We start from the raw sequence: 12,370 nt of genomic DNA, 5'->3' as shown, positions 1-12,370 counted from the left end.
TATGTGGGCTATTCTTTTCCCATTATCCCATTGGCAAAGGAGCTCTACCTCTACTACGGCGTCTGCCCGGCTCAGCTTTCTCCTTATATCTACAAGCTCATCCTCATGCTGACAAAGTATGCAGAATTGGCTGACTGTGGGGTCTCTCTTCTCCACCTAATGCACCTTTTCGCACTGAGTTTTTATAGAGGGACGATGTTGCACCTTCATCACCGTGGAGGCAAAAGTTTGGTAGTAAAGAAGGACGATAAAGCAAATCGTTGTTTAATTACTTCTTTGCAAAGACTGAGGACGTGGTGGCGAACGCGAATGGATTTCCTGAGGCGTGGAATTACGCTCATAAGTATTTTCACTAAGTGCTTATTTTGCTCGTTCTGGTCGTAGTCTAACCGTTCTGTCTTTTTCTCCTTCAGCTGAGACCAAGCACCCTCCATTGGTCGTGGATATTCATGAATGAGTTAGCCGGATTTTCCCCCACACAGTAGGGATTCGTGGGTGGACGACCTTTTTCTAGAAGTTCGGGCCCAAGCTTTCAGCGACCGGTGAGTTTGTCCGTTCATATAGTGACTTTTTACTTATACTGTTCTGGCCTTGTGGTCGCGTGTTCGTCATGGCTTTAATAGTTGCCGTTCTAATCACTTTTGCAGGAGGGTCTTCGAAGAGGCGAAAAGCTCCTGCTTAGGCATTCCATAAGAGGAAAGCCGTTTCTGTTCCTATTGCTGCGGTGAGACCTGCTCGATCGTCGACTACTGCGACGGTGTCTCAACTTTGCCTATACGTCATCTAGTTGACGAGGACGATGAGGAAGGATCATCGCTGACTGATGATAATCTGCTTTGCCGCAAGAGGCGATCTGTCGGTATCAGCAAAGGAAGTGTCCGCGTGGGAAGTTCAGTGATGGATAATTTTGTCATCAGAGAAACGACGACTATAGATCTTTGAGTTGGTGCCGAGAAACCGTCCACGATCCCGCCGCAGTCGGGGTTCGAGGGAGACTTTGCTCCTTGAGGCCAGAATGAGTTTTGAAGGGTCGTAGGTGAGGATACCCGACGCCTCACAAGGGGGTGAGACGTCGATCATTTTACCGACCGAGGTCCCTTCCTATCGGATTGACAACAAGGGCAAAAGTGTTGCCGAAGAGGATTATGAGATGGGATCCGATATGGACGCCGAGGAAGTTAGGATGATGGGGGAAGGACTTACCCGGCTTGAGGTGAGGTTGGAAGGGAGCACGCGAACCATTGCGATCCCTTTGGACCGGGACCTAATAGTTGATACAGAGGACGTGGTCCTTTCTCTTGGTCTACTCTGTTCCGATGTGGAGGGTAAGAACCTCGAGAAGCTGAAGGATTCCACTTTGTCGAAGAGCATAGCTGGCCTTGTTCTTAGGATATGTTTGGTATTCTGTTATTCATTTTTTATGTTGATTTTGACTTTGTTCTTAACCGCTCTTGCTTTCTTTTCAGATTGTGATCTTGGAGATTGAAAGTTCTCGTCGAGAGGAGAGGCGTAAGGCTATCTTCCAAAAGATGGAGAGGAAATATCACGAATATCATGATAAACACCGTGAGCTTTGCTGGCGAGTTGGCGGTAGTAGCAACTTCCGGGCCCTCCGAAACGAGCTAAAGGAGAAGCATGACGAATTGATGAAGGTCATCGGAAAATGTAGTGAGCTCGAGGGGACGTTGAAAGACAAATAGGAGGAGATCAAAGTGAGTAGGGTGGTTAAGGCCCAGTGCGCTGACCTTCAGTCCCATGTGGTCTCGCTGTGTGCCGAGCTTGAGGAGTGTCAACTTCGAGTGGCCGTTTTGAATGGAGAGGTTGCCGAGAAGGTAGCGGATTTGGAGTGGGAGGAGTCGGCCCAGTTATCAGCTGCGCGTAGAGATGCATCTTTAGAGGACGTGATATGTGTTATTCGTTCTAAACGGGATTGCGCCATGGAGACGTCTAGGCTCAGATAAGAGCGGCTTGATGAGCGGATTAGGGAGTTAGAAAAAGATACTACAGACCTTAGTGATCGAGTTGTTGCCTTCAAGGCCGAGAAGGAACAGTTATTGGCGCAACCATCCTTCTCCCGTACTGCTTTTCCTGATGTTCCTCGGGATCTGTATGAGGAATGGATTCACGCCGAGGCCCAGCTGGACATATTTAGGGATCTGATGGGGACGACGGCTGTTTCGGAAGCCGACTAAGCAAATGCACGTGCTAAGTCACGTGAAGTTCGGTTTGCTTATGGCTATGACCCCCGCCACACCACAAGATGGTTATGCTGAGGAAGACATGGAAATGATTGAGTAGGATGCCTGGTACGATGATGAGTATCCCGTCGGTGAAGATGGAGAAATGGGTGTAGATGGTGCTGCTCAGTTAGGTAACACATAGTTGTTTTTCTTTCTTTTGCTTGTAATTCTTGTACATACTTTTGCTGGCATCTGTTTTAGCTTTTGTAAGGAATATATTTGAAGTAAGAAATATCGTTTTAATCATATAAATTTGGTTTTGTCTATGGTCGTGGATTAGCAGGTGTTATTTCGAACGAGGTCGAACGTAACCTGTATTGAGTTGGTTCGAGCGAGGTTGAATGTGAGTCGATTCAAACAAGGTGGAATATGAGTCGATTCGAACAAGGCCGAATGCGAGTTAGTTCCAACGAGGTCGAATGCAAGTTATTTCGAAGAGGTCAAATGTAAGTTAATTCGAACGCGGTCGAATGTAGTTTAATTCGAACGAGGTCGAATGTTGTTTAATTCGAACGAGGTCGAATGTGAGTTAATTCGAACGAGGTCGAATGTGACTTAAATCGAACGAGGTCGAATGTAGTTTAATTTGAACGAGTTCGAATGTGAGTTTAATTCGAACGAGGTCAAATGTGAGTTAATTCGAACGAGGTCGAATGTGAGTTAATTTGAACGAGGTCAAATGTAGTTTAATTCGAACAAGGTCGAATGTGAGTTTAATTTGAACGAGGTCGAATGTAGTTTAATTAATTGTGTCCCGGGGGCGGATTGATATTGATGCGATGTTGTTCTGGTGAGAACATGGGCGGACTTCATACATTTGTGTTTTGCTCATACTTGGAGAAATTTACATGTTTTTCGGGTAGGCATTCCAGTCCCAGTCTATCTAGTCCCTTTATTGGGTGACCTGGAGACGCGTTGAGAGGTTGGGCAATGAACTAACCATCTGGTGTCTCTTTCTGTTTGCATTTTGACTTGGAAGGGTCTCCCTTGTTGCCTCGTTAAAAACCTCCTCGATAAAACCCGATTGGGACAAAACTCAAGTGAAGGAAAAAGAGTGTGACTTGGAGGACGTTTTTTCTTAAAAGTTGAAATACTTGAGGTGGACGACGTTCCATTTGTTTGGCAGTAGTTTTCCTTCCATTGTTTCTAGTTGAAATGACCCATTATTTGCTACTGCCACGATTTTGTATGGGCCGTCCCAATTCGTCCCTAGTTTTCCTTCCCGCAGGTCTTTACTTGCTTGTGTTTTGGCCTTGAGCACGTAGTCCCCGACTTTGAGTGGTCTGATCTTGGCGTTTTTGTTAAAATAGCATTTTGCCTGCTATTTTTTGGCGACCATCCTTATGAAGGTCATATCTCTCCGTTCTTCAACTTCGTCGAGCTCTTGCCTTCTACTTTCATCGTTTCTCGGCCCGCTCTCATGGGAGTATCGCAAACTGGGCTCTCCGACTGGTATTACCGCATCAGTTCCATAGACCAAAGAGTAGGATGTCTCTCCTGTACTCATCTTTGGCATTGTGCGATAGGCCCAAAGCACTTATGGTAACAGCTCCGGCCATAATCCCTTGGTGTCCTCAAGCTTTTTCTTCATAATGTTTAGTATTGATTTGTTGGAGGATTCTGCTTTCCCGTTTCCCCCGGGGTGGTATGGTGTGGAGAGTATTCTTTTGATATGCCACTTCTCAAAAAAATCGACGACATTTTGCTCATAAATTGGGGTCCGTTGTCGCAACTGATCTCTTTGGGGAGTCCGAAGCAGCACACAATATGAAGGCGATCATTTCATGTTCGCGTATTTGGGCGAATGCTCCTGCTTCTACCCATTTTAAAAAATAGTCAGTTAAAATCAAACGAAATCGTACGTGAGCTCGCCCCGCAGGGAGGGGGCCGACGATGTCCATTCCCCATTTGATGAAAGGCCAAGGGGAGGTGACCGAGTGGAGATGCTCGCCCGCTTGATGGATCATTGGGGAATATTTTTGGCATTGTTCGCATTTTTTTACGAAGTCTGCGGCCTTTTTATCATGGTAGGCAAGTAGTTACCTGCCTGTATGAGATATCTGACCAGAGCTCGATTGCCTGAGTGAGCTCCGCAGTGGCCTTCATAGACTTCTTCCAATACGCGTCGCGTCTGATTCATGCCTAAGCATTTTGCTAGGGGGCCGCCATACGTCCTTTTATATAGGCCGTTATGAATTATGTTGTACCTGGCCGCTTGCATCCGAAGCTTCTTGGCTTCCTTTTTATCATCTGGGAGTACGATATACTACAAGTATGTAACAATACGGTTGTGCCAGTCCCAGGTTAGATTTATGGTCCTTACCTCAATTTGATCTTTCGATGAGTGGAGGAGGGTGACCACGTTTCCTTCTCCAGTTATGCTATTAGTTGCTGCCGCTAATTTTGGCGAGGCCGTCTGCTTCGATCTTTTGTGCTCGAGGGATTTGGTCGAACTGGCACTCGTCGAACTCGGGCAATAGTCTGCAGATCTCGGCCTGGTATTTTTGTAACCTTTGCTCTTTGATCTGGAAAGTCCCTATGACTTGGGTGACGCCGAGTTGAGAGTCGCAGCGTAGGATGACCCGCCTCGCCCCGTACTTGAGTGCTAGCCTTAACCCTACAATTACGACCTCATACTCGGCCTCATTGTTAGTCATGTCCGGGCACCTTATGGACTGGCAAACCACTTTGCCTGTCTGACTTCGAGTACAAGTCCCAGTCAGGCCCCTGATGCATTGGAGGTGTCGTCGGTGTACAAAATCCATAGATCTTGTGTTCGGGGAGAAGCGTGAGCGGCTTCGTTTTCGACTTCGGGCATTATTTTTGCGCTGAAGTCGGCGAGGACTTGTGATTTTATCGTCGTCCGCGGTTGATATGTGATATCATGCTCGCTAAATTCTATAGCCCACTTAGCTAATCTTCCTGATAGCTCGGGCTTATGCAAGATGCTTCTCAAGGGGAAAGTTATGATTACCAAGATCGTATGGCATTAGAAGTAAGGTCTAAGCTTTCGTGAAGCTATGACCAAGGCCAAGGACAGTTTTTCGAGGTGGGGATACCTCGTCTCGGCGTCGACTAGGGTTTTGCTAATGTAATAGATAGGAGATTGTGTGCCTTTGTTTTCTCGGACTAGGACCGCACTCACCGCTACTTCGGATATGGAGAGGTAGACGAGCAGACGTTTCCCTGGTTCTACTTTGGCAAGCAACGGTGGCGATGATAGGTAGGCTTTTAACTCCTTCAGGGCTTGAATGCACTCGGATGTCCATAGGAGGCCGTTGTCCTTCTTGAGCATGCCGAAAAACTTGTGACATCTATCAAATGATCGTGAGATGAATCTCGACAAGGCAGCGATGCGGCTGGTTAGCTTCTGAACTTGTTTTTTGCTGGTTAAGTGTTCTGGTATTCCCTCAATGGCTTTGATTTGGTCGGGATTGACCTCGATGACTCTTTGTGATACTAGGAAGCCCAAGAATTTTCCTGAAGTTACGCTGAACGCACATTTCTCAGGGTTTAGTTTCATCCCATATCGCCTGAATATGTCGAAGGCCTATTTCAGGTGGTCGATGTGGTCTTCTTTCTTTTTGTACTTGACTAACATGTCATATATGTAGACTTCCATGGTCTTGCCAAGTTGGTCTTTGAACATTTTGGTCACCAACCTTTGGTATGTAGCCCCCATGTTTTTCAGTCCGAAGGGCATCACCCTGTAGCAATACGTTCCTTGGTGGGTGATAAAGGTGGTCTTCTCCTGGTCCTCCTCTTCCATAAGGATCTGATTGTAGCTCGAGCATGCATCTAAGAAGCTCAGCAGTTCATGCCCGACCGTTGCGTCAATGAGCTGGTCGATGTGTGGTAGCGGGAATGAATCTTTGTGACATGCTTTGTTTAAATCCATGAAGCTTGCGTACATCCGCCACTTTCCGTTATTCTTTTTTACCATGACCATATTGGCGACCCACTGGGGATATTTTGATTCCCTGATGGAGCCATTTTCTAATTAATATTCCGACCTCCTCGCGGACTGCATCATTTATTGTGGAATTGAACTTTTGCCTAACCTACCTTACCGGGGGTAGAACGAGTCGACGTTCAACTTGTGTGTGGCGACCTCATTCGGGATACCTGGCATGTCTGCATGGGAAAAAGAAAACAAGTCCGCGTTAGCAGTTAAGAATTGACGGTATTTACCTGGTTCTTGAAGCATGCGGTCGACGTAGGATTTCTTGCTTTGGTCGTTTTTATCAAGTTGGATGGAGTCGAGGTATTCTACGGTTGATCCCGTGGTGTCTATTGTTTCGGGATCTCTGATGACGTCCGCCTTTTCATCATAGCTCGACCTCGACACAGTTAATTGCTGTGTATCCTCTGTTTTTCCCTTCATTTGTTGGGTGTATGTACAATCCTGGGTGATGCGATAGCATTCTCGAGATGTGCGTTGTTCTCCTCGTATGCTGAATACTCCCCCATGGGGTTGGAAATTTGATAACTTGGTACAAGTTAGAAGGGATATACCACATGGCGTGTATCCAAGGTCGACCTATTACGGCGTTGTACGCCGTATCGTGGTCCATGATGTGGAATGTGGTTTCTAGAGTGACACCGCTGGCCAGGACGGGAAGTGTGATTTCTCCGGATGTTCGTTCAACTGAATTGTTAAAACCTGTTAGCGTGATGCAGTGCGGTACTATCTTATCCTCGAGTTTCATTTGTGCAAGTACTTGAGGATGGAAAATGCACACGCCACTCCCATCGTCCACCATAATGCATCTTACATCTATATCTAATATTCGTAAAGTGATAACGAGGGCATCATCGTGAGGGAAAACCAAACCGTGGGTATCTAACTTATCAAAGATGATACTTTCTTCGAGTTTGTCGTACCGTTCATGAGTGATTGATCTTTTGAGCTTGTGGGTTGTGGCAAACTTTACGTTGTTGATCGAAACATCGTCGCCGCCCCGATGATCATTTAAATGGTGCGAGTCGGTGAGGGTGATTTCGGCGGTCCCTGGCATTGTTCACGTCCTAGGGCAAAGTTGGTCCTTCCTCGGCCGCTCAACAATTCTTTGAGGTGTCCTTGATGAAGCATGTTCACGACCTCGTGTCTTAGAGCGATGCAGTCCTCAATTTTGTGACCTCGCTCTTGGTGGAACTCGCAGAGAGCATCTGATTTTCTAGTGCTTGGATCCGACCTCATCTTTTGTGGCCACTTTACTTTTGGTCCGAGCTTCTCCAATGCATAGACTATTTCTTAGGGTGACACACAAAATTTATGAGGGGATAGTAAATGGGGCATACCTCTCTCGTTCCGGTGAGTCCCTGTCTTTAGCCTAGATGGGCCCTCTTCGTGGCAGCAGAGGGGCATGATGGCGCTTCTGACATATGGCCGATGCCTTTCTCGGTTGGATCGTGGAGCTGCAAGATCTCTCTTGGCATCATTTCTTCGATCATTCCTGGTTTCGGCTTGTACTGAAGTCAACCGATGAGTTGGCCCATTCAGGCCGTCTTCGTCGGCACGGACCTCAGCATAGTAGGCGTCGTGTATTTCATCCCAAGTGGTTGGAGGATATTTCATAAGCCGGTTTAATAGTTTTCTGGTAGCCCTCGAGCTATTTATGTTCAGCCCGTTCTGGAAAGCTACTACAGCTATTCCTTCCGATACATTCGGTAAGTTCATCCTTACTCTGTTGAATAAAGCGAGGAAGCCCCTCAATCCCTCTCTGAGCGATGTTTGATGGCAAATATATCGTTCACTCTTGCCTTTGCCTTTTTAGCCCCAACATGGGCCGTTACGAACTTGTCGTCCATCTCTTCGAATGTTTCAATGGAGCGCGCGGGCAGCTGTGAATACCAAGTTAATGCTCCTTCGGTAAGGGTCTTGCCAAACGTTTTCAACAAGATGGAGGAGACTTGTTCTTTGGCGAGATCATTGCCCTTTACCGCAGTGATATAGTGAGTTACATGATCTTCGGGGTCGGTCGTACCGTCATAAGTTTTCAGATAAGGCGACATCTTGAACGTCTTGGGTATGGCATGTGGGGCGACTTCATCACTGTAGGGTTACTCGACGAATCGACCAGCGTCTCTTTTTGGCAAGAGTTTTGGGGCACCCGATATTTTATCGACTCTTTCTTGGTGTTCGCTCATTTGATCCCGAAGCATTTTGTTTTCATTTTCCATTTCTTTCATTTTCCTTAGAATGGTCGTGAATGTGTCGTTACCTGCATTATTAATATTGTGAGTGATACCTGTTACTGAAGGGAGAGGGTCGTGTTGCTTGGTCGTTGCTGGTGCAATGCAAGTCCTTGCATTTTCTCTAACTGCCTCCTGAGTGGCCTTATTGAGGATGCCAGTCAACATATTTGTCTGCCAAGCTTCGAGTAGCTTCTTCACCGCTGGTGGAGCCTCTTTCGCTGTGGACGTGGAAGCTTCTTTACCGCGGGGTGCTGTGATACTGCCGTGAGGGAGGGGTGATCCACTTCGTCGGGGAGAGGTTTCAGGCGTTATGCCTTCGCCTTCTGTTTCGGAGACCTCATTGATGGTGTTTAAGAGGTTGGTAGTGAGATCGACCACTACCTTCATCCTTTCTTCTCCCTTACCTGATATGTCAGATCTAGGTGTACAAGGAAGTAGAAGTTTTTATTTTATTTTAACTATGCCAGTTATAGATCTAGAAGAAACAAAATATTTAACTAGAGTATCCCCACAGATGGCGCCAAATTATTTGACCAAAAAATGTTGACTTTTGATTAAACTAATTAATTTTGTATGACGAAGGGCTAAACATAGTCAATGATAATAACTTCAGATCTATAATCGATTTAACACCAATAACGCAAGAGCAGTGCTGAGAGAAGATTAAATGTTATGTGCATTCAATGTTTCAAGATCATTAATGATGGGGGAATATTAAGCAATAAATAACGATAAATGACATTAAAGTAAATAAGGAGAATGATTCACCTAATATTGAATAAGGTGGATGATTTTTCTTTCTGACAATGATGAATGATAGACAAATATTAAAATATTGGGACCCTTCTTGGATCTAATGGAAAAAACGTGGAATAATAGGCAATCGAATCTTTTTAGAAAGGCAGTGATTGTCTTTTATTTAGAGAGAAAGTCTATTTTTCAAAGAATGTTCTTATCACAGAATATTACCTCCCTTTCTTTTTTTCTATTTATATGGGACATTCCTCAATCAACCCTAAAAGTACGGACACCATAGAATATTCAAGAGAATATTCTACTTCGAAAACTAGCCGTTAGTACTGCCCTTCATATTCGACCTCGGTCGTTATTGACTCTTCGGCTACAAGCTCCGTTTTCTACTAATCGACCTCGGCCATATCACTTTCCACAGTATCGCTTCGTATCAAATCTTAATGAAAGCATATTTTGACCCATACAGGTATAAAAACACAAAATTTCTCTCTAATTAAAACATGTTACTATTATTTTCTTCTAGAAGTATGAGAGGAGGCACGTGGCTCAAACAACTACGGCACAATAATTGGGTGAAAAATCAGATGACGTATTGGCGAAAAGACCACCTGGCCCACATAGTCATTACGTGTCATCTGATTTCTACATTTAATCGGTATATGTGAGCCCCACCTATGACGTTTTCCGTTGAGATGTTGAGGAATCCAACAAAGAAGGAAGGTGGGCTCATCTCCTGTGGGCCTATAGGTCAGCCCAACGCTGTCGTCTCAGGGTTGTTACTTGTTAGTGAAGATTTATCTCACTTTCGTCATGAAGTTTTCCTTTTTTATTCTTTGCTTTCTTCCCCAAAATGCCTGCTCATTCACATTTCCTACGCTGTTTTTAGTTACTAATATACTTGTTTTATCTTCGTTGTGTGTGATAAACAAATGAATTGCATTTTCTATGAACATAATCTATGTTTTGACTTTGCCTTTGTCCATAAAAATTGGAGTATGTTTGCTTGTCACTGTGCAAATATATAGGCCTAGAGCTCGGTAGCACTAAATTCTAATGTTTAAATTGTCAAAGGTATGGTTTCCTTTAGGATAGGACAGAATTCTCTCGTGAATCTACTCCGGACTTAAATGATGTGTTTTCGATAAAAGATGAGTTGATTCTGTTACATGAAAGCTAGTGTCAACTGTCAAATGTACATGTAATAAAATATTAGGGAATGACAGAGAGGCGGATCCAGGATTTCAAGAGAATGAATGCACTGTTATGAAGAAGTGCATCTAGAATTTGTATTTTACGGGTTTAACTTTAGTTTCTTGTCATGAACTCACCATAATTTTTAAATTATAAGTTCAAAATTATATTATTTTTAAAATTTTAGTAATTTTCACATATATATATATATCTATATTTCTTGTCGAAGTCAAGACCGTTTAGAGAGGAGTTTGAACTATCAATTTCACTTGTAAATGTGCACCCAATTATAATTGCACCATAGAAATCTTTGAGCATGAGTTCACACATATATTTAAATAATTTTAAATAAATTTAATATTATTATATATGATTTAGGGAGATGAATATGGGTTCACGTGAATCCATATCCCTCGACCTAGGCATTAGTTAAAGGAAGGATAAAAGGAGAAATCATGATATTAGCCGATAATTGTTGTTAGTTGCTGCAACAAAAAACAATTGATCACGTGAATTCGCAGAATGCTGCTTTGTCTCTCTTCATCTGTCTTTTTCTTTCATTTCATGTCGAGCAAAATCATATATTATGGAAGATTTTTAACTTTTTATGCGCTAATGTGTTAATATTATTTGCACAATCAAATCTTATAGATAATGACAGTAAATTTATTGATAATTTACCAAAATTAGTAAGATCAATTGTTAAAATTTATTGATAGTGTACAAAAAAATTTACACTATTAGAATATAGAATTTAAATTCATTGTGTATATACTATTATATATACGGAAACCCATGCATTCATACTTCCATTTTCCACTCTCTCTCTAGCCATTTACTAAATTAAAAGAAAAATAAATTACCCTTAGAGTGAATTTGCTATGAACCCAACAACACTATGCCTTGATTAAACTTCCAAATAAACTGATTATAATAGAAATGCAAAGGATATATTCATAAACTAAGAAAATAGTAACAGAAAGAAAGGAGATGATGAGATAGAGCCACGGAGAGAAATAGACGAGGGAGAGAGAGACCAGGAGAGAGGAGTTTTCTAGATAACAATTCGCATAACCCTTTCTTGCTAACCGCTAGCCCCTTTTAATCGTTCCTAATTGTACCTCGTAGGCCTGAATCCCAAATTAACCTTTTTGAAGACCTTCTGACCCTCTGGCTTCTTCTCAGCCCAATAGCTCTTCTCAACCCAATATTAAGTTGGAGCTGATTCATAACAATACTCACATCCTCACTAAGAACCTTGTAAGGCAATATTGTTGAGGAAAGTAAGGCAACATTGATGAGAAAAGATAAGGAGTTTTGACTTTCTGCCTTTCTTTTAGAGCTTTGCCAACCATAGAGCACCCTGTTAATTTCACATGAAGACTGTTGAGCCCAACTAGTCAATGATGACAACAATCGAGCAGTAGAAAGATCTAATTCACCATTATATCAAGCCACAAGTAATAAGCAAGCCATAGGTGCAATGAACAACGACATCTGGGACCGAACGTCTAGTTGAATACCAAGAAACTTAAGCATTGGGACAATCCGATAAACCAGTGATTGAGGAATTACTCCAGCCATGGAACTTATTTTCAATAATTCAACCTTTCCTTTGAGTAAGGTCAAATATTGCTTCACAGACGAATTTTCAGCAATAAGTTTTTGTGCATATGCCACCATTTGATATGCCTCTATGGCAGAGACATGATTTGCACCAACCTGAACTACAATTAAGGATAATATGCCACTACCAACACCAACAAAAAATATTACCAAACTACGTAATGAAATATGGTTCTCATTCTTTGCAACACAATAGGTTCCTGTTCTTACAAAATCCTGCAACATAATCTGTAGATGCATTAGGCTATGTAGTGAAACAATTGCTCCGGCTATACGAAGGTCATAATTAGGTATCCTTGCTTTGTTACCCATGAACTCCAAAGGTTCAAAGGCCTTTTCAGTTAACCATAGGGAGTATAAGC

The sequence above is a fragment of the Nicotiana tabacum genome, chromosome 17 (genome assembly GCF_000715075.1).
Source record: "Nicotiana tabacum cultivar K326 chromosome 17, ASM71507v2, whole genome shotgun sequence".
In the NCBI taxonomy this organism is placed as follows: domain Eukaryota; kingdom Viridiplantae; phylum Streptophyta; class Magnoliopsida; order Solanales; family Solanaceae; genus Nicotiana; species Nicotiana tabacum.
Note: the sequence above shows the minus strand (reverse complement) of the source record.